At 39.1% G+C, this 23,466-nt stretch overlaps 1 protein-coding gene and 1 pseudogene across 21 annotated transcripts in view; one reads left to right on the top strand and one right to left on the bottom strand.

Annotated features, from left to right (window-relative positions):
• TENM3 (teneurin transmembrane protein 3) overlaps positions 1 to 23,466 on the bottom strand; it is a 1,288,912-nt gene that overhangs the window by 616,790 nt on the left and 648,656 nt on the right. For all 20 annotated transcript variants that reach the window (XM_079991304.1, XM_079991293.1, XM_079991322.1 and 17 more), the window contains exon 5: positions 5,405 to 5,563. The gene's annotated coding sequence lies outside the window, so the exon portion shown is untranslated. The remainder of the gene's footprint in view (positions 1 to 5,404; positions 5,564 to 23,466) is intronic.
• Positions 8,622 to 9,367, top strand: LOC307223798 (elongation factor 1-gamma pseudogene; annotated as a pseudogene). The gene has a single exon. The product of its transcript is annotated as an elongation factor 1-gamma pseudogene (transcript).

The following is a 23,466-nucleotide window of genomic DNA, read 5'->3' as shown; positions in this document are numbered from 1 at the left end:
ATTAAAAAAAACAAACTGCCCACCAGCTGTGAATAACGACACAGGCACAGTGATTTTGACAGATTAGGTCAGAACAAATCTGTCATCGGTGAAAATGTTCACTCTGCCTAGCCATAACAGATGCCAAACTTTGCAATCTTCTTCACAGGCTGTACATCTGATTCTACTTTGCTTGATGCTTCAGGTACAATGCAGCTGGAGAGACAAATATGTGTGAAGTGACGTTTACCTGGCTGCCATGACATTGTAGAATGATTTTCTTGCCCTCCAGTGACAATATTGCAGAACTCACTGTGATTATCTATGTGAGGGATGGGGAGCCTCAGACCTGGGGGCTGAATGCCATCCTCCATGACTGTGTATCCTGCCCTCTGGAATCTTCTCAGGCCACACTCACTTTCCCCAGTTCATCTCTCTCACTCATTCTGCTTTGCACCCTCAAATACTTTGCTTGGCTGCAGCGTGTCAGTTAACTGTGATAATGCATCCTGTTTGCCTGGATACAGGGCAGAAAGATGTACTGGTTCTATAGTAGTAGTAGTAGTAGTAGTAGTAGTAGTAGTAGTAGTAGTAATTTATTTATACCCTGCCCTATAGAAACTGCTGACACTTGTGTGGCTGGAATAATAGCCTACTGTACAAAAGTAAGAGAGTCACATTCAAAACTCTGCCTCCTTTTGCCTGCATATCCTCACTCAGTTTTTTTCTGGCTCCATTTACCATTTGCATGCACTGTACAAAACTTTCGGTTTCATTGTGGCTCTTGTGTTTACATTTTTACCTATCTGAAAAGTGATGCCACCGTTTAATTCTAAAAATCATAATTGTTAGGAAAAATAAGAAATTGTTTTCTTAGCCTTTTAATGTATATTATATAATTTAGCAGAGCAGCTTGTAAAATTCTGAAGGCTGAAAAAATTCTGAGGATCTTGTGAATGAATTATGAATTAATCTATAAATTGAACTGAAAAAGGATTAATTCCTTTTTGGAGAGGGTGAAATATAACTAATTTCTTTTTAAAATGAACCCTCTAAGCACTGCTCCCTATGCAGAAGTATGTTCATATGCATTTTTTTGAACACATTGACTTATGGTGTTAATTTACCTGCATTAAATGGTCGGAGAAAGTGCCCAAATTCATTAGTGAGTATGAAGACAGAGCAAAAGGTAATGATAATGTCAGACTAATTAATTCAGAGTAAAATAATGTGAGGTTGTCAACAGCCCTTTAGAGAGTAGACGGTCAAAACATGGACACACTAGAAGAGAGCACTAACTGGGTAAAACCTCATCACCTCCAAATATTATAATTCCCACCATTCTATGTAGTTTCTCTATCACTGAGTCAAGTGAGATAGCACTGCATTGATTTGACATTTGGAGGATTACATTTATGCTGAGAAGGCTCACAACTATTGTCATATTAATGGCTGCATAAATGCGAAACAATTATTTGCTGCCACGGGAGTTTTGAGAATGCATGTGCTGCAGTGCCAGCTTATGGGAATTTGGCACAATGTTACAATTCCAACTCTCCACCTGAGAATAGTACCAATTTCTGTATAACCACAGATTCCCTATATGAGGGCATATGCACTGGGAAATCATTTAGATCTTGCTTGATATATAGCCAACAAAACAAATAGCTGGCTTTTTCAGCCTCTGGACATTAAAATCTTTCTTATCAAACTAGAAGCAAACAATGATGCTTCTTTCTGATCTGAATATAGGTAAACCTCATACCATTAATCTTTTCACAGACACTAGTGTACTTTTAACATACTGTTGCCTCGCCAAGATCCAATATGATAACCTTATGAAGTCTCATCTCTGTCTGCTATGCTGCTTCTTTAACCGTGGCTTCATCACAGCTCATTTCTGATCATTGCAGATTACACCTCTGAAAAAGGCACAGCCATAGAGGCCAACTGGAAAGTTGGCAAGCTAAGCTGTAGGTTTTAATCTTCTTCTGTAAAGGGTGTTGTGCTTTGGTTTCTGAAACAGGATATATTAGTAAACTGCCCATAGTAATTCATTTTAATTCTCAGTTTGCTTAACATAGTGAAAAGAAAGCTGATGAATCCTAATTTTTTATTCAAAACTGGTCTTTAAGAGGCAAAACAGGCACAAAGATTTATCAGTGACAGCTTCCAGAACTACCTCTGATAAATAGGAACACTCAGATGGTATGAATTCTCAGTTAATCTGTATACTTGCATTTTTCATATTCCTAAAGATTTATCTTGAAGGATGCATCATATTTGTATCCTTCAAGTGTTGGTCCCACAGTTCTCCGATGTGCTTTTTTTTTTTTTAAATCATTTGGCAAAGCATAGATTCTCTTAACTAAAATACTTCCTTCGTGTGCTTGTTCAAAGCTGCAAGTACAGAAAAGCATCAAGCCCAGAGTCCTACTAATCAAAATAAATGTTTTCTTAAATAACAAACAGCAACATTTCCTTAACTAATTTACAGGGGCAAAGGAGCTCAAATCTCACTGTGAAGGTAGTGTGATAATGCTATGGGGCTATGAGTTAAGGAAGGGGGACTCCTCCCCCCAAGGCTCATATCGGGGTTGTGTACTGAAGATACTCACTCCTATCTCAGAGGCAATAAGCCTCTCCATACCACATGCATTCACAGTGATACACAAGTTTCCCTGTACGTTAATGAAAGATAAGTTACGTAGGAACAAAGTCAGATCCCTGAACCAAAGATACCCAATCCCCATCAAGTTTTTCTTCTTCTTGCCTTCTCCCTCCCATTTAAGCTCTGGCTTGCCATCTCTTTCATCAGAGCTAGGTTTCTCAAGCATCACTTCAGATCAGATTTTCCAAACTAAATTCTTTCCCCAGGCCAGATTAGGAAAATGATTCCTCCACCCACACTCTCAAAATTATCTGATATGAGCTGAACCATTCAGTCCTGTCTTGGCTGCAGAATCTGGGGTGCCTAGTTATTTTTAATGTGTAAGGGTGTGAGTCAGGCAGGAAAGCGAAAGCCAAATATATGAGTTAGAGCTAACAATATTCAGTTATTGTTAGTGTCTTCTATAGGATTTCAAAGGGATAAATATTCTGCCCTCCCCTCCCCTGCACTGAACACATCACACTTAAATTCTTCCCTTCTGGTACCTCTAAAAAAAAGACCCCAATTTTTGTAATTTATCAAGAACAAGAAACCTTCTAGGAAATCACAATCTCATCAGTGGAATGCTATAAGGACACAAGTTCAAAGTGCCAAACTGGCACTGAAATTCTACCAGTTAGACATGCTTATCACTGAGAATGTAACATAAGGCACTGGGAAAATTTTTAGTGAATGAAAAGAAATGTCAAAACAGAGGAAAGCAAACACCGCTTTTAAGATGATCTTAAGTTATTTAGACAAAAGCACAAAACTGGACAAAAGCCATTTTCCCAGACCAAACAGATTATCTTTATAGCTGGAGCTGTTGCTTAAGCTACAGAGAAAGTTTTAAGTAGGCATGTTTTGGATTCCATCCATTTTCATTCTTGATTGCTTCCAGCACTCACCAAACTCCTTTTACAAATTTTCTTTTCTACCAAGTATTGCCTTGATACAACCCAGCTCCCTCTATCATATCTTTTTAACCACTGTGTTCCAGCTGGTATAATGATTTCATCCTCACTGCATTGCACCACAGTCTTAATCTAATGTCTAGTTAAATTTAATGAATGCCGCCCAAACATTCTTTAAACAACATTTACAACAAGAAGATCAAAGTGCACTATAAAACTGGACAGTTGGTCCAAAACGAAAAAGGGAGAATTTTATGCAAATACACTTTATAGACATTTCAAGCAATTCATCCTTAGGTATTTTTTGAATTATTCATCAGAAACAGACTAAATATTTTGCAAATTTAGACAAACTTATCTAGCCAAAAAAGAAGATGTTAGAGAGCTAGAAACATATGCGGCACTGCCAAACACATGGGGAATAGTTCAGTGCCAAGAAGCCCCACATGCCACAGAGCTTCTCCTACAAATGTATCACCTGGCTGTAGAATCTCACACCTTAATGGATTCCCAATTAAGCCCGCACACCTCAGGGCTATACTGCAGGCAGTGTTTCTACCCAGGAAAGACTACACTGCTCTTGGACTCCAACTGGATGAGCACGTGAGGGGACAGTACTTGGGAGTTGCCTAGCAATTACAGCATATCCACTCTTTCCTATACTTCCGGCATCTTGCTTAGCCTGCTTATCTGGCAATTTCAAGAACGAAAATCATCTTCTCCCTTTTGCTCTGGAGAATTTGTCTTTTGTATGGTAAATTATCCTGAGAGTCTTGAATAGACTTTGGCCACATAAGTACTGCTCTTGTCTGTGGCCATGAAGCAGATACCAAATAACACCCAGGCCAAAACAGAGCAAGAGCCAGGTGGGCCAATTGTCATGGGCTTACAGTGTTGAGGAGGCCTACTCAGAATTCCCTTGGGAGAGACAAAGGAACCCTTTGGTAAAGATTATTGGAAGCGTGTGTGTGTTTTGAAATGGGACCTATATTTTCCACTTGACCTGGGCCTATTACCACCTTTGCACAGCCATGATAACACCAGCTATTACATGGCCAAAATGATCTATGTCTTATGACCTCCATACCACCTAGATAATTTTTATGAGGTGATTAATAAATATAAAATAATAATAATAATAATAATAATAATAATAATAATGCTGTTTTGTAAGTCATCCAGGAGGTGGGATACGCAGGCATGTGAAAGTGACACTGCGGGGTCTAATGAGGTAGCAATTTGTTATTGCACCAATACTACCACATATTTCGGCCATTTTGGGGGGCGAATATAGCTGGATGCTAAGCTTACCATGCTCCTTCAAATGTGTCCTTACACACCAAGTTGCAAAATATGTTCTACATCTAGCAAGCACTCTAAGTTATGTCAGCGAATTTATGAGCATAACTCTTTGGGCCCAAAAGAAAAGTACTTTTAAATATATATCTAGACTCATTTAATCTGTGTAATTTTGGGTGATTTCAGCAGGACCTTTGATGCAAGTGACATGGCCTCTAAACTCTGACAGAGATTATCTGTAGTTAAGACTAATTTTTATCCCCACCTAGTTAGATAAAGAAATGATTCAATATAATTTAAAATCAACTAGTGTTGCCAAGTGATTATTTGGATAATGTCACTGATTTGTAACATTTTGCTGCCGGCAGTCGTGATATGTGTGGTGAGTAAGAGGCTGTATTAAGATGCTAATATTTTTAAATAAAAAGTAAAGTGGAGAGAAAGTGAAGAGAAAATCTGTCTTCTGTAGAAACATATGTTCAGTAATCTGGAAATATTTTCCCCCAAAGGGAAAGCACACAGGCATGCTGAAGTAACTTTTTATGCTGGTCTGCTCACTTACCTCCTCCGATGAGTCGGTTGTGGAAAGATTGCGTAGATGCAAAGCTCAATTAGTGTAATTTATGTATCCTTGGATGTCAATCACTGCTGTTGAGAGGTGGGACTCGCAGGGACCCTGTGCATTAATTAAGAGCTCATCTCTGCAGAGTTCTCTTTCCACCTAAGGACGAAAAAGTAAGTTTTAATTAGATTCGAAAAGACAGCATGTCACAAGCAAAATAATAAAATTATTTAGCTGAAACTTCAGTAAGGATGAGAAAGAAAACATTATTAACACAAATACCATGTTAATGCAATGAATCTCCTGCTCATATTCAATTGCAATAGCTAAAGAAGTAGTTTCTTCATATGAAGTTAATTTTGCCTGAAAGCATTTGTGTCTGTTCTATAGTAGTACTCATGTTTTCACTGGCTAGACTAGATGCCAGCTTTATTATTAGGCCCCTGCCTAATTATTGATGCTAAGCTGATGCTGATTGAGTGCAATTACACTGCTGTAGTTTGAGGGTATTTCTCTCTGATGGCCAGCTTTTTCTTTCAATGCTACCCTGAGGCTGAATATGCAATGGGCAAAACAATGCAAACTCAGCAAAGGGGAGTGAAGAGACTTGCACAACACATCCTTTTCATTGGCTGAGTGATGAACGAAATGTGCAATTGCTGGCTGGCCCTCAAAACTCTGGCACTCAAGAGAGGTTGGAAACTAGCTGGGCTCACCAGTGTCAGCTGCTTCAGAGACGCCTGTCTCTTCGAATGGCCTGTGTGAGGGCTATCAACTATTCTGCTTAGGACTCACATGGGAAATGATAGCTAAATAATTGATTATAACATTTATAAATTGAAGGAGGCAAAACAAATTTTAAAAGCTGGTCCAGACTCTAGAAAATAAACATGTCAGCTAATAGCTCATATGTAGCAAACAAGAGGGGTGGGGAGAGAAATTAAAATGCATTTACATTTGGAAAGAGAGGAACAAATTCTTCAGTCACTGGCCAAAACCAAACTAAACCAGGGGCATTAAAAGACAAGAAGAGCAGTAAGAGTAAAATTCAGGAATAATAATCTGGTAGTTAGAAGTAAAAGAGGATTTCAGCCCTGAAATATTACAGACAGCTGAGAACAGAAGCCAAAGTACACAGTGTATCCTTTACATGACATAATTAATGATAATTATAAAGGCAGTTGTTTCAGGGAGGCATAGCACAATAGGAAGATGCGTCAGAATGTGGAATAGATTAACTAGCTGCCCTAAAATAACAGAATACAAGTTCTTCATCGCTATTGTATTTCATAGTCACACTATTAAAAAGCAAGGGTGTTTTGGGAAACATGGCCATTGTGAACATTATAAATTTACTACCTAAAGAGTGTATCAGATATATACCGAATAACAGCTGCAGAGCTGACAGAACAAAATGCAGGTACTCTGTGACAACTCTTTCCACCCCGATAGTAAGGGTCAGGCTAAAAAGTTTGTCCATTCCCAACCTCACTCATCTACAGCTATATCTTGATTTGTTCATGATAATCATGCACTGATTAATACAGGTGAATACAGGGGGTTATAGTCCCATTTGAGAAAGCTCTAAATCTCAGTGACTTAAGAGGGCTTCAGATGGTTTCATCCCAGGAGTGGTCACATTCAAAACAGAGAGTGCTTCTGAATAATTAAGGCCAACTGGGGAGAAAAGTCAACCACAGGAGCAGCCTTTCGGAGCCAAATGGAGTTTCTGTAACCTGAAAGATTTAGTAATCCACAGCCTTGTTGTTCCTTACATAGGCAAACAATGTGGTGGAAACATCCAATGATCCTGGTACATAGCAACCAAATGTTTGGAGATCTATGCCTTACTTCCACACTATTTCTTTACTGCACCAAACTGAGTGACACATACCACCACTGGAAACAGAAGGGGGCAGGGAGAAACAGAAGGGTAGCTCTCTCTAAAATGTTTTTGTGTACCCAATATCCCTTTCTCTAGCGCCTGTGATTTTTCTTACACACAGACACGGTAGGTGGTTTTTATTTCAACGTGGAAAGGTGTGCCAGTGGTTTGTCATTTTAAGTTATATTGAGAGCCTTGTTATCTGCAGCTTCCTGCTAGTAATATTTAGCACAATTGATGTCAGTTGTATCCCTTGATTAAGAGTATGACAAGAATGAGAAACACATCAACCTGCAGAACCGACAGAAAATCTTTGTTCTTCTAAACAAAGATATGAATTTTATAACCATTTAAACTGCTGTCATTCCTCAGGGGACAATGTCAAAGTCGGAACCAAGTTACGAATTACACATTAGCAGCAGGTTGCCTTTTCAGCCCTTCCCTTCATGTTTCCCTCTGAACCCACACTCTGAGTTTTTGCTTTGGAAGCAAGCCAGAAAAACAGAGCTAACTTAAACAATAAAATCTCGATGATCTACTGAACTGTAACTGAGATTTGCGACCTGCTTTGAGGCGAATCAAATCCAGCAACAAAACTCCTTACACACGGCTATCAGCAAGTGCCTGGCAGAATGTCAACACAGTGGTACTAAATATTCTAAATGACTCATGCTGGGAACCATTGGACATCATGTGCTGCCATGAAATAATTATAAGAAGTAGATGGATTCATCTCAATGTACTTTTGTCACATGAAAGAAATATGCCTACTAGCCTGATATGTGTCTTGACCACAGAAAATCCTTGTGTGGTACAATAGATATTATAAATCCTTTCATACAAAAATAAGGAACATTGAGAGATTTGATAAAGCAATGGTTCCCATTCAGAAGTATTTGAATACATGAATGAAACATTTTGGGGGGATGATTACTGCCATGCTCTTCTCATTATATCATTTTACTAGGAATTCTCCTTCTCAGTTTTTTATTGGAGATCACAGTATTCTATTCATTCCTATCTTCCTGAAACTCACTAGCATAGCCTGACACACCTTTAGGAAACATTGTTTTTAATGACATTTAGAAAGAAATGCCACAGTGTGCTGCACTTTTTCATGCAAGATATTTCCGCCCTTGATACTGTGATGGCTTGCCCTGCTCATACATGATTGACTTGGGGCAGTAATGAGCAGTTTGAGCTGAGGCAAAAGTGGAGATGCAGTGGGAGGAGGAACAAAGTGAAGGCATTTGTGCAAATCTCTCTTTATTGCTCAGACTGGTGAGCAAACTGGACCTAAAAGTACTTTAAAAGAGCAGGAAGTAGTCCTTTCCTTGGTAAGATGGCGGCGGCTGGGACTCTTTACACCTACCCCGAGAACTGGCGGGCATTCAAAGCCCTCATAGCTGCCCAGTACAGTGGCGCCAAGATCAAGGTCCTCTCCACCCCACCCCAATTCCACTTTGGGCAGACCAACAAGACCCCAGAGTTCCTGAAGAAATTCCCAGCTGGGAAAGTTCCAGCCTTTGAAGGAGACGATGGATTCTGCATGTTTGAGAGCAATGCCATTGCACACTATGTCAGTAATGAGGAGCTGTGAGGACCCACCAAGGAGGCAGCTGCACAGGTCATCCAGTGGGTGAGCGTTGCGGACAGCCACATTGTCCCTCCTGCCAGCACGTGGGGTCTTCCCCACACTGGGCATCATGCATTACAACAAACAGACTACAGAGTATGCCAAGGAGCAAGTAAAGCGGATTCTTGCCCTCCTTGGTGCCCATTTGAAGACCAGGACGTTCCTGGTGGGGGAATGCACCACACTGGCTGACATCACGATTGTCTGCACACTTATCTGGCTTTATAAGCAGGTTTTGGAGCCATCCTTCCACCAGCCGTACAAAAACGTCAACCACTGGTTTGTGACCTGCATAAACCAGCCTCAGTTCAATGCTGTCTTGGGAGAGGTGAAACTGTGCGAGAAGATGGCACAGTTTGATGCCAAGAAGTTTGCTGAGAATTTGGCACCAACAACGCCAGGTGCATCTCTGGCATCTGGGTCTTCCGTGGGCAGGAGCTAACCTTTCTGCTGAGCCCTGACTGGCAGGTGGATTACGAATACTACACTTGGCGGAAGCTGGACCTGGAGAGCAAGGAGTGCAAGATGATGGTGGAGGAGTATTTCCTGTGGGAGGGTGAGTTTAAGCACGCTGGCAAAGCCTTCAACCAGGGAAAGATCTTCAAGTGATGCCGCCAGAGAACTGGCGAGGGGGGCGGGACTGTTCCCAAAACCATGGACCTAAGGAAGGGCGTTGTAGTCTCCAAAGGAGCGGTGAGAGCTCCTGCCACCATTAGAAACAACTCAGCAGGGAGAGATGTCGTGACATTCAAAGATGTGAATTTAAAAACCTGAGTGTGGTAGGAAAAAAAAAAAGAGCAGGAAGTATCTTCTGACTTGCTCTGGCCTATCAAGGTCACTTCCATAGGTGGTGAGATTTGTCCCCTGAATTTCTGTCCTTGGTCTGAACTAGACCGCTCAGTCCCTCCTATATATCCCTATGGGAAAATCCTGGCAACTAGCCTTGGGCATAAATTTACATCTTTGCCCTGCTCTTTTGACACTTGAGAGGTATATTTCAGAACCCACCCTATTCTTGTGATTGTAAATTGCTTTGAACAGTTTTTAATATTCTATTTTGAAACTGCTGTTACGTGCCCTGTGACCTTACAGTGAAAGGTGGGTAAGAGATTGAATTAATAATGATAATGATAATAATATTGCTTTATGATGTCTGAGATGTTAAAGCTGATTCACATAACTAATTGGGTGCTTGAAGAATTGCCATGTTGCAGATAATATCCATCTGATAATCAAATATAAAGAGCTCTCACTGTAATACAATGAGTGGTAACTAAGTCATAGAGTAGGTTCATTTATTTCAATGGGTCTACTCTGAGTATAACTAACATTGGTTACTGTTGAATCACTGTCCATGTATCTGGGGGGAAATGCTGAAAATCTGAAATACAACAAACATATCCTATTTCTGAACAAGACACTAATGGCTTCTATAGACTTGACAGCAACATACACAGAGAATGAGAGAAAATATAGTTAGCTGGCTTGTGTACAGGTGAAAATTATGCTGCATATTACATGTGAAAATGTCTTATGGACAACAATTCTGGGATAAACAAAGACAGCTCCTGAATTTATCAGTACTGAAACTACTTTGTATATGATTCTTTGGCAATCAAGAGCACCCACATGGTGGCTGGAAATCATTAATCAGGCAACCGAAGCTCAGTGTTTTGTGCTTGTCAGACAACGACTGCTGCTGACTCTAATGAACAAAGAAAGAGGATGCTCACTTTAAAATAAGGATGCACCTGTATGTGATAACTTCAGCTTCAGCATTTTGCTGTCCCAGACTCCCCAATTATCCTTTCCATTTGTCACACATTCCACACCTATCCCACTTTTATATTGTAACTTAATTTGTTTTGGTTGTGCAGACATTCTAACTCCTGATTAGAAAAAGAAAGGCAAAATAATAACTCTGTGGAACAATATTGCCTTACTTGCATGATTAAGAAAAAAATAGATTTTATATAGTTAACTCTGAGTCCAGTTCAGTGTCAAGTCTGAGTGCTCTTTCCTCATCCTTCCACTCCTTCCATTACTTGTCATATCCAGTGCAAAGTTCCCAGCTTGAATTAAGCCATAGTTCCCTGTTGTGACTGTTTCTCCCATTGCCACATGTCAAACTTCACCTGACAACAGCGCTAGCGCTACAATGAGACAAAGGAGTAGCAAATTGGTGCCCTCCTTAAGCCCAGATCTCATTATCACTGCTGGGAAAGTAAACTAGGAAAAAGGAGATCACTATGGGAAGGCTATCCCTTCCGGGAAGAGTTGAAGTTAGTGAACCTGTTGCTAGTAAGGAACTCTGTACCTGGGCCTCTAGAAACAATGCTTGTCTCAGAAGTATTTCCAAGCTATGAAGATGCTCTTTCAAAAGGAGCACAACCATCATCCACCTGTGACATGTCCTTTTCAGTGTACGCAATGTTCTAGGAAAAGATTCATGGATTTCACACCTCACAAGTCAACTCTGCAAATTCAGAATGAATACAGGTGTTACTTGGGCCAGGACTCTTTCCTATATAACATTCATGTTAACCTCAAAAAGAAAAAAACCAACCCTGCTTTACACAGACATTAAGAAATACAGAACTATGGAAATATAAAAATAGGGGAACGACTAAGAAATTGAAGGAAGGTCACGTGTGTGCTTTAAACAAGGAACAAAGTGTTAGATTCCAAGCATAACAAGCCAGTTACAAACACATATCTCATCATAGGCTACTATCCAGTGAGACTTAACATTTTCCAATTTCTAACTTCAACACTTTCATTAAGCTAGTGCCAAATACCAGAGAAGGTTCGTGCCCCTCCCTTTTCACCCAGACATAGCAATGGTAACCGTGGAGTCTAGTTTGAGAGGGCTGGCAGGAAGCACAGTGAGCAGAAAAATGGATAGTGCAAAGGGTAGATACCCTGCAGCTGTGTACCTCACCTCTATACATGATTTTGCTTGTCTATCCCATGGCAACTCATTTGTCTGAGTGTGGCATGAAAAAAGCTGTTGACAACTGTTGTGAAATGGCCTATCCAAGGCACAGATCAGGGTACAGAGCACAAAGGAAGCAAATTACCACTCAGTAGGCAGGTTCCCGCACATAACCTGGCTGCTGGCCAAGTCTCCTTTTATTAGTATAAGGGTCAGGTTTATTTCAGATGTACAGTGAGGCATCTAGAAGGAAAAAAATAGCCTTTAAGATGTGGGCTGCTGGCTCAAGCAGAAAGGGATACAATGCAGATGCCATAAACTCATAAACTTTTTTATTTTGGACAATGACAATACAGATAGGAATAAGAAGAATAAGGGATACTGGTGCAAATGTTAAGGAAGTACATTAATGAATACTTACATAATATACATCAATATAAATCTACAAGGAAATTATTTCACAACTTATAAGGAAAAGCCTTGGAAATCTCAGAATCAAGTAGAGGGGAAGCATGGTGTACTGACTAGAATGTTAGACTAAGATTAGAAAGACCTATTTAGTGGTACCTCCGGTTATGGACTTAATTGTTCCAGAGGTTCTTTCTTAACCTGAAACCATTCTTAACATGAGGCACGCTTTTGCTAATGGGGCCTCCCACTACCACCGTGCCACCGGTGCGTGACTTCCGCTCACACCCTGGAGCAAAGTTTGCTACCAGAAGCATCTACTTCCAGGTTAGCGGAGCTCGTTGCCCAAACCGTTCGTAAGGAGGACGGTATGTAACCCAAGGTTCCACTGTATTGGAATTTCCACTCAGCCAGGAAGCTCACTGGAGGACCTTAGACAAGTCTATCTGAACAGGCTACCTTATAGAGTTGTTGTGAATATGAAATAGAGGTAACTATATGTATGCCAACTTGATCACCTCAGAAGAAGGAAAGAAGGAAGACACTCAAAGACTAATAAATGTATCATTTTCAAGTAGTAAATAAATAATAAGGATCAATTGGTTTGGTACTGTTCTTCATCTACACACAAATGACCTAGATGAAGTAGATTCACAAAATTTGCAAACGATAGTAATTACTAACAACTGAAAGTAATTACTAACAACTTTGAAAATAGCCTAAAAATCCAACAAGAGCCTGACAGATTTGAAAACTGAGTTGGGAACTTCAAATATAAGAAGGACAAATGTCCAATCTACATTTACATTTAGAAGCACAGCTTCAAACAGGTGGAAAAGCAGTATAAAATATTTATATAAATAAGCAGAATCTAACAAGATGTAAAGAGGGACTTAATGCACAACATGTTCTATTTCATTCAGAAGCCATAAGAAAATACAACTTGGAGAACTGCCCAGGACTAAGGTATTAAATCACTCTGAATTAAGTCAAGTATTTAACTATATCCATTGGAATGATTAAAAGAAGAAGAAACTGCTTTGAAGAATGCATTTCTTTCAAGTCAGTTTTGAGACTGTTTTGGGTGTAATGTATTCTCCTTAAATAATTTAAAGATTATTGTCACTTAACGGCAGGGGAGGTCCCTCTTATGGGCAAAGTGGGGCATAACCTTACCAGGTTTCTGACCCCCCCACAATCCAAATCTCCAAAGCCAAGGTTTAGTCTTTTTCTCCAGCCTCTTTCTCTCCCAAAAAGTAAAACAGGGCAAGCCCTTTGTTTTTATTGTTCCAGTTTGCAAACGTTTTTTGGAAGCCAAACATCCGGACGCGGCATCTGATTGAGTGCAGGAAGCTCCTGCAGCCAATCGGAAGCTGCACCTTGATTTTCAAATGGTTTCAGGAGCTGAACGGACTCCCAGAATGGATTAAGTTTGAGAACCAAGGTACCACTGTACTGCCATATCCCCAAGTGAATCACAACTTGGATTTGTGGGGGTTTCTTACCTGCTGACAACAGAAGCAGATGCTTTGTTTTAACCCCTTTCGCAAAATTTGAAAATGCTTTTGCAAGTATTCAGAGTGTAATCCTGCATATATCATGGAACAATCCCCATGAAATTCAATGGGGTTTATTTCTGAGTAATGTATTTCTGAGTTTTTTTGGCATGAACCTACAATTGTGACAGCAAGGGTCCCTTCTGAACCAAGGTGAGATACTTAAATGCTAAGTGTTAACAAAATTGCAATGTTTACGATTCCACTGTGTCTTTGCAGAGGAGGATAGGGACAGAACCAGAACATGCAGGGCCACATCTGTTTCTCCCAGCAGAGTAGCAACTGTAGCAGCAGAAACCCCTTCGGAACAAGGGAAATACACTTTGGGTGCTAAATACTTCTACAACTGTATCCCTTATGTACCCACTGTTACTTTTTCAAGGGAAAAGGATGGAGTCCTCCTTGCAGCCACACCACGTTTAGGGTCCACCAGCCTCTACTGCTTAATGAAAGACAATGGATCTGGAACCAAAGGTTTCATTGATATTGTTAGGCTCTCTAAGTTATGGCTGTTCTATTTGTTGTTGTTAATTTTATTTTATTGAAATATTTTTTACGAACATTTGATGAGCTTTAACTGGACTATTTCAACAAAGCATGCAAAGAGAAAAAGAACAAATAAAAAGTTGCCTTTTATTCTAAAGAAAAAAGAAAATGTAGATGAAAGATACATAACCAATGCAATTATTTTGCTTAGAAACCCAAACCATACCTCTGTAGTAAGTGTAGATTTCCCCAAGGTGTTAATATCTCTTATTGTTTCATTCTATTTGTTAATTGTTCTTTTAGGAGTCATTAAATTGTAGTTGTTAAGAGTACCAACTGTTCATTAACCAAAGAAACGACTCTGGACTTCTTCCTAGTTGAAAATATGTATAATGCTGCCAAGTCTGAATGTTTTTGCTAAAATCAATGCAACATAAATTTCTATATTATTTTCTGGCCAATTGTATTTTTAGAGGCTTACAGCACAGTGGATCACAGAAACTGCATTTCCAGAACTTTGTGTGAAACATGAGTTTTCATCAAATCTATACCCTGCACATTCATTCTCATTGAACTTTGCATAGTGCTGTATGCTGTTTCCACTGGCTTATTAGCACTACATGAATAGCTCAATCTTAAGGCACAGGATCCAGATAAACAAATAAAAGCTTTCCTGTAGCTCCATTGTTCCTTGCCTTCAGTACCTTCACAGAGTACTGTTTCTTAAATTTACCCCTGTTTGGATGAACTTGTGTACGCCCACCATGTTCCACCCAAGAGCATTAATTTCACGCAACTTCTAAACACTTCTCCTAATATACAGCATGAGTTGTATTTCATGATGCAAGACTCTAATTCACTGAAGCTAGCTTCCTGTTAGTGTTTCCAACATACACATCAAGCCCTCTGAAGAATGGTTGAGGGAGTTGAGTATGTTTAGCCTGGAAAAGAGAAGACCAATAGGCGATATGATAGCCATCTTCAAGTATCTAAAGGTCTGTCACATGGAAGATGGAGCAAGCTTGTTTTCTCCTATTTCAGAGTGTAGACTTCAGGTTACAAGAAAAGGGACTCTGACTAAACATCAGGAAGAACTTATTGATGGTAAGAGCTGTTTGACAGAAGAATTAGCTACCTTGGGAGGTGGTGGACTCTCCTTCACTGAAGGTTTTTTAAAGCAGAGGTTGAATGGTCATCTGTCCTGGATAATTTAGTTGAGATTCCTGCATTGCACCTTGCGGTCCCTTCCAACGCCATAATTCTGCTTCTATTACACCCTTTTTGTTTGTCTGCAGATGCAGCAAAACTACAACCAAGCCCAGACTCTGCCACTGATAGAAATATAACACTGGATCTTTATCCACAGTTTTCTATGCCAAACTACAACTTTTTCAAGACTGATATATAAGGTAGCTGTTCTGAAATCACAATAATCCATTTTGATTTTTCTCATGCTCACTGTTAAAATGATTTACTAATAAAATGGTTATTTACTGAAGTGTGCCTTGGCATCTTTTAAGTGGTAAGAACATTGATATGTGAATTTGAACAGTTTGGTATCAATGGGTAACTAACATTTTATGGTTCGTTACAGGAATGTAACTCAGTGAACTATCTATATTTTTCATAGCCTAATTTGAAAGAACGTGCAAAAAGGGACTGTGCAATCATTACACAGTAATAGTTGAAATTCCTCTTCTTTAAACAATATATACCAACATTATGACAAATCTTTTATTTTCTCTTTTAAGGACATGTCAGAATCAATAGGGTTACTTTGGGGGGGGGGTGGATTTACAAGCTCAGCAGTAAACTTGACAGGGCAAGTTCAACATTATTAACCCACAAACCATTGCCTATCTCCTGAAGATAGCTCTGCAAACAGAAAGCTGAACAATTTATCCCCTCCCCTATCACCTGTGGTGAATGAGCACCTGAATCCTTCACTGTGTTGTACAAGTCAAACTTTTGCTGTCCACAATACATACTCCATGTAGAAAGAACATAGCTTTAATCAAAATGGCACCTGGTGTTCATGGTGAATTATTCAGAAAATTAATTTGTCATGAGCCTTGTTCACCATGAAGTGGAAGATCATAGGGAGAGCAGTTATGTGGAGCAGTCCTGATTATTGCAGCATAATTAATAGGGTTTTTTTTGTTTTTTCCCCCCAAGCTTCACCAAACCTCCTGATTGCCATATCTGAAGATTTTAATTCATTTCTAGAGTGTCTTTTCAGTTTCTACACCTATGCATGGAACTTCTTTTTGATCAGATAGATAAAAGGCAAACAGGTATCAGTCTTTAAATCTTTTAAGCTATTGAAACAGAGCATGCATAGTTTTTACAGTTGGAGAAGTCTGAATCTTCTCAATTTGGCACCTCAGTTCTGAATCAGAGACTACCACAGCTCTGAGTCATGTCTGGGGATCATATAGCTGTGATCACTGTTGCAAATTAGCAATGTGACCAGAAAATATGTATTCTGAGGTCAAGGCTACTTCTTTTCATGTCGCTTTCACACTATTTCCTTCTCTGGCTTCTGTAACAAACTATCTGGAACAGATTAAGTAGGGACACCCACTAGTTTTGATCACTGGGCATCAAAACTTACAGCTGTTTCTCACATAAATTAATATTTATCTTCAAGGAATTCCCCTCTGGTTAAAAACTGACCTTTTCTCATAAAGTTTTGAATAGGAAGGAATATTGCACTGTTTCCCCAATGCTTATGAAATGTATATTTAACCCAGGTAATGAGTGTCAATCCAAACAAAAAGAGAGATCTACAGTTTGCTAATCATTTATATTGTAATAGAAAAAATAAGTAAAAACCACATTCTAAATTCCACTTGGCTTCACTTGTAAAGATACTTCACTGACGTCTGTTCCACTGAAGTGAAAGATGCTTGCATCTGCCAAGAACTTGGAGCAGTGGGCTGCCCCTTGCCAATATTATGCATCAAAAAAGTTCATTCTGACATGGTTGATTGCTATTTTAAAATAAATCAGTTATTAGCTAGTTATCTACTTTTGGGGGAAAGAGCCCCAAAGCCTGGCATAATTGGGTCCATTCCAAGATTCTGACTAATCCTATTCAACTGCAACACATGAGTTAAGAGGTGTTCCCACTTCCCTGTACAGTGGTACCTCTACTTACAGACGCAATCCATTCTGGGGTGCCATTCGCACCCTGAAAAGTCCGTAAGTAGAGCGCCACCTCTGTGCGTGCGCGTGACGCAATAGAGCACTCCTGCGCATGCACGAAGAACGCTTCTGCGTGTGTGGACAAAAACCCGGGAGTATACACTTCGGGGTTTGCTGCGTTCGCAACAGAAAATCCGCAAAATGAACCTAATGCAACTAGAAGTAAGACTGTACAACTATTGTTACTCATGATACTTGTATGCTATTTAGGATGGCATGTTATGGAGGAATAGTGGTAAGCTTCTCGATTAAATTACCATTATTTGTTAGAGCAGGCATAGGCAAACTTGGCCCTCCAGATGTTTTGGGACTACAACTACCATCATCCCTGGCCACTGGTCCTGTTAGCTAGGGATGATGGGAGTTGCAGTCCCAAAACATCTGGAGGGCCAAGTTTGCCTATGCCTGTTTTAGAGAAATCAGAGTCATTCAATAGACTAGACCCTAAACAAGTGATGAACATATCTTATGCTGGCCTCTACTAACAGGGCAGAGGAGCTTTACAACCATGGGTTGACAAAGGCACCACAAAGTGAATACCCGGCATAGAAGGAATCTGCTATATGATTGCTAGCTTTTGATCCACCTAAAAAAAAAAAAGGCATATAACTGATCTTTTGTTACAGGTAATCTGAGCTCAACACCATTTCCTAGGGAAAATCTACAGCAATAAGCAAAACAAATAAGCTAAAGGAATCAAGTTTTTGTCATGTATGTTTAAATAAATAATACATATAAAATACAAACCACATAAATCAGAACTTCTAACACTGCAATTGTGCTGAACCTGGACCAAAGAATACTGATGGTGGCTAGGTCATCCCTACATCTTACATTTATAGTACTCTTAAAACATTTGAACAGTCATGGAGAACTGGGAATTATATTTTGTAAAGGGTCCTGGAAATTCTAGCTCTATGAGGTCAGCACCCTTCACAAACTACGGTTTCCAGGATTCTTCAGTGGAAGTAGTAACTCTTGAAAGTGGTGTAAGAGTGCTTCAGATATGTGGTGCAAATAGTATTGGACTGGTGTAGCTATAGCAGTTGTAAAAAGTCTGATTTAACGTGCAGGAACCACATTAATCTAAGCACACATATGAATAAAACAATTATATTATGACTGTATTACTATTTTATAGTGTCTTAATTATATGGTGCCTCCTATATCAACAATATTTTACAAAACATAAGATTTTCTCAGTTTAAAACTGAGAATCAAATTGCGCAATTCTCTTTCTCAAAATTCTTCACAATAAAATCTAATTAGAGAACAAGCTGCCATTACAACTGTTCTGTTAAAAAAGACACTGAAAGAACTTAGGCTGCAATTCCTATACCCACTTTCCTTGGAGTAGGCCAACATGTCCCCTCAGTGGGACATACTGAGTGCATATTTATAGGATTGTGAGGTCACTACTTCTTTTCAAACACTAGAGAATTACACAATGTTTCTGAAAGTTGGTGATTTTGACCCTGGAATTCCAAGGAATATGGGGGTAAGTCTTGGCTAACTAACATAATATGACCACCAACATGTTACCTCTCAGAATCTGCAAGGCTTAATAACTTGGGACTTTTGGAATGCTCTGAATCAGTTAAAAATTCATGCTCTGAAGGAGATGGAGTTTTGGTCACAAGACCCATGGGGTTACCATCATGCCCATGATAACAGGGTGTGAACACACAAGCTTATATTCTGTGAGAACATGATCTGTGTGAACAGCACCATCTGGTGAGAGAACAATACTAATACACAAAATGAATTTTCATTAGCACTGTGATCATTTCCATCTGATTCAAGTTTTGTACCAAATCAATGCAGTAATAATACTGAGAACTTTAAATAAAGGAACAATTTAAAAAATTGATAAAATATCCTCTTTGCTAATATTGTTCTTTAATCCATAAGCCATTACCACACCAAACACTAAAGAGAACACTGGAATCTAGTCTTTAATGCCATCACAGATAGGTCTCTTTTTTCTTCTAAGCAACTGTTCAAACTGCAAATGTAGGATCTTTTTACATTGCATAAAACTTAAGTAAAAACATGCATCAACAACCTTCAAAACAAGTGAAATATTGACAAAATTGCGAAGCTACTCAAACATTAACAAGCCCTGTGTGTACCAATTTGACATGCTCTCAGCATTACTTTGTATAATTCAGCTACAAATGCTAAATGTTATCACCAATACATTTTTCTGTGCTGAAGAATAAAAGGCTTAGTGATTTATTTTACAGCTTGTAATGAATTAGCAAGCAGGAGAGTAAATAATGCAAGCTGAAAAGTTAGTAATTGGCGATGACATTAATGACACTCCTGCATGTTCTGACTCATTTCAACTGCTTTTCTTAAATTAGCAAAATAGTTTTAGAGGCAGGCAAAGGTTATGCAAAAAAATAAACTTTTTATTTAAGGCTTGTGCATCCATTTTTACCACATCAGTAAGGTGCTTTCTTCAAATGGAACTGGGCATTTTACATGTATGTCCAGATGCAAGTAGGACAGAACTCCTTTACCGTTCTTTATTGGAATAAGTAGTTCTGCTAAAGTAAACATTTTATCCTGGCTATTAAAATTAAAGGAGATCTGCTCTCTCTGTTTGATCATCCTATCAATCCTCCCACTGTACAGGTATATTTTTTAAAAAAATTACATTAATTACATGAAAGCAATCAATGCAACTAAAATAATAATTAAATAGCCACTACAGAACCCTTTCCCCAAGCAGGGGTTTATTAAAATACAGTGGTACCTGGGGTTACAGACGCTTCAGGTTACAGATTCGCTAACCCAGAAATAGTACCTCGGGTTAAGAACTTTGCTTCAGGATGAGAACAGAAATTGCGCAGCAGCAGCGCGACGGCAGCAGGAGGCCCCATTAGTTAAAGTGGTACCTGAGGTACCACTGTATTTATATGCTGTCTGTTATGCAGGCATTTCAAAACTGTGTACAACAATCTCATAAAATACAGTACAAATACAAAAAAAATCTACATTAACCCAGTAAAACAGACCCCACAAAAACCCCAGTAAAACAATGATCAGGCAAACAGTTAAACATATGCTTAAAATCTCCAAACAGCTTGTATCAGTAGCCAGCAAAATATATTATAAACAAGTAAGATTTCAATCTGCGCTAGAATTGCATTACTGGTGTAATGCCTCATTTTTAGAGAGAGACCATTGATTGGTGACCTCTGGTGCAGGGGAAACAACGTTCACAGCACTTTCCCACTATGGGATGGCTCACTCTACTTTCCCCTGGGGCAGGGTTTATGCAGGATAGTTCCAGTAGGTTTTGCTACTGTGGTAGGCATAAGAAGAAACATTAATATCTTACAGCAAATTGCTTTGAGCTTTACAAATATTGTAAATAAATGAAAATTCTGGAAATTCTGAATATTCTGATGAATGGCCCTGTCATCCTGGGAAATATTTAGTCCTATTTGCATGACTTCTTTAGTAAGGTTTCTGCTTTCAGCAACTCACTTATTCCTGCCTTGCCAGTTCTGAACCTTATTTAGAGAGTGCATGAAGCTATCAGCCTGGAACTAAAATTCACTAGTTTTCTTAAGACTTTACAGATAGCCTTATTAAGATTTTACCAGTCAATTTTTATATTAGCAGAGCTAACATAAATAACGAGCTTTCTAATGAAATAATGAGCCTCCTTACCATCATTTATTTAAGCCCTCTCTTACATGTGGATATGAAAGAATGCTTGAATTAACTGTGCTCCTCTTCCTGCGCCCAACAAATGGTTGGTTTGTGGGGAGAAGCAATGATTTTGTTCTCAATTTTTTCCACCAGAATAAAAATCCCTCGTAAAGCAGACATCTTTTCACAAGATCAACAATGCCGGTATTCAGCTATTGCCAATGAACCTTTTCCTTTCCTTTTTTTTATTTTAGAGGAACTAAAGATTACCATTCACTGGGACAGATTCTACCCTGTAACACTAAATAAGGTAGCACTGCTCTGGTCTTTTTTAATTATTAAAGGTCTTTTAAGTTAAACTGAAAAGACTACACACAGGTATTCAGTGAAGATAGCTACAAGATGGAAAGGTACAAAAATCAAAGACTTGCCTGCAGGCACCAAGGGCCCTTGTTACAGCGGCTCTTTTTTCTCTTACAATTAGAATACTTGCCTGAGCTTGATAAGATTTCAGTGCATTTGGCATTTATTTTTATTTCATATTTATATCCCGTGACGGGGCGTCACTATTCAAGTGGAATGCGCACGGCTAATTTGCTGACATCCTAACAGGAACACATTGCTTGATGTCCCTTGTGATAAACTGTAATGCATTAGAATTCTTCACCTTGTATGAGGTTATAATTGTTACAATGAGAAAGGACATTGCTCATATTGTTATATGAGCAGAGGAGTTTACTCCTCTGGAGCGTGCTCTGAGGGAGATAGGATTTTTCAAGTGGAGATGGGAGAGAAGTGCAGAAGTTAAAGGAACTGGAGAATTTATTTTATTAAAATACAAATGCAGGACTATGACCTTCTGTGGAACACTATTCCAGCGTGTAATAAAATAGGCTTATTTTTATGCCACATGCAGCACTTACCTGCTAAATAATATTCAGTATTGTCCTATTCCTGATATAATTATAGGAAACTTCTTTTTTTAAAAAAAAAGAAGGCAAAATAACTATATAGCATTTTGAGGGCCAAATGATACATTTCTGGGTAATAGTGTCTTTCCTTGTGGCAACTCTTTGTATCTTGTGCAACCTGATGCACACCATTGTTATAAATTTCTCAGTGGCGTAAGCCCCCTCCCCCCGCACTCACAACTTCAGAGGAAGGGAACACTGTCAAAAATCTTGTCTATGTCAAAGCAGAGGGGCAAATTCTGCTGCTTCTTAAATCTGGCCAACAGTTTTTATACTTTTAAGACTAATATGTGCAGCATGTGCTGCACACCCTCACATATTGCAGTTGCCACTGGCACAAGGTATGAAGGACCCACAACCTCCATTTTGTAGGTACTACTCTGGAGGGCTTCTACTGCAATTTTTATTGTGGTCCCCAAACCAGAAACTTCAAAATGTCCTATACAGAGGCACTTCAGAATTATAGAGTACTGTAGTAATCTCAGATGTCTACACTTTTTTAAAAAAAATGATGTGAAACATTAATACATGGAGTCACTAAGGAGCCTGCCAGATATGAAGGATGAAAGTGTGGTTGCCAACTGCCAGCAAATTTTACTTACAGGGAGAATGTGTGTGTGTGTGTGTGTGTGTGTTTAAAAGAGCTGCTATCTATGAAATAAGTAAATTGAGCTGACTGTCAGCACAAAATGTAGTCTTAACCTGCCATCTGTGAGAATTGCTAGAGGTGATTTTATCTGACCTTTGAAACAAATTGCCCACACAAAATGGAACATGCAAATGTATGTAGGAAAAACTAACAATGAAACTATACCTGGCATAATATATTAAAAAAATTTAAAAATTGTCCAGTAGCACCTTAGAGACCAACTAAGTTTGTTCTTGGCATAAGCTGGCATGTTTGCTGTTATATTATTTTTATGGTCTTCTTAATTTGCTTTGTACTTCACCCAAAGCTTCACTAAAATACTGATAAAACATCAGGCCAGTTTGATGTTTGGATATTTTCCACCCAAGGTTTCCTGAATGGTGTGGAACCACCCTGTTGGTGCTCTTTGATATTTCAGTGCCTTTCAACATCACTGATCATGCTGTCCCTTCTGGATGGGCGTTGGAGGCATTGTATTGCAGTGCTTTTCCTCCTACCTGAAGGGTCATTACCAGAAATTAGCACTAGGGGACTCCTGATCAGCCCTATAGCTTCAAACTGTGGGGTTCCACAGGAGTCCATTTTGTCTCATATTATTCAACATCTATATGAAACAGTTGGGTGCTGCCATTCAGAGATTTGGAGCACAGTGTCATCAGAATG

Source organism: Podarcis cretensis (genome assembly GCF_951804945.1).
Source record: "Podarcis cretensis genome assembly, chromosome: 9".
NCBI classification, from domain to species: Eukaryota; Metazoa; Chordata; class Lepidosauria; order Squamata; family Lacertidae; genus Podarcis; species Podarcis cretensis.
The sequence above is the reverse complement of the archived record's forward strand: the minus strand, read 5'-3'. Positions and strand labels throughout refer to the sequence as shown.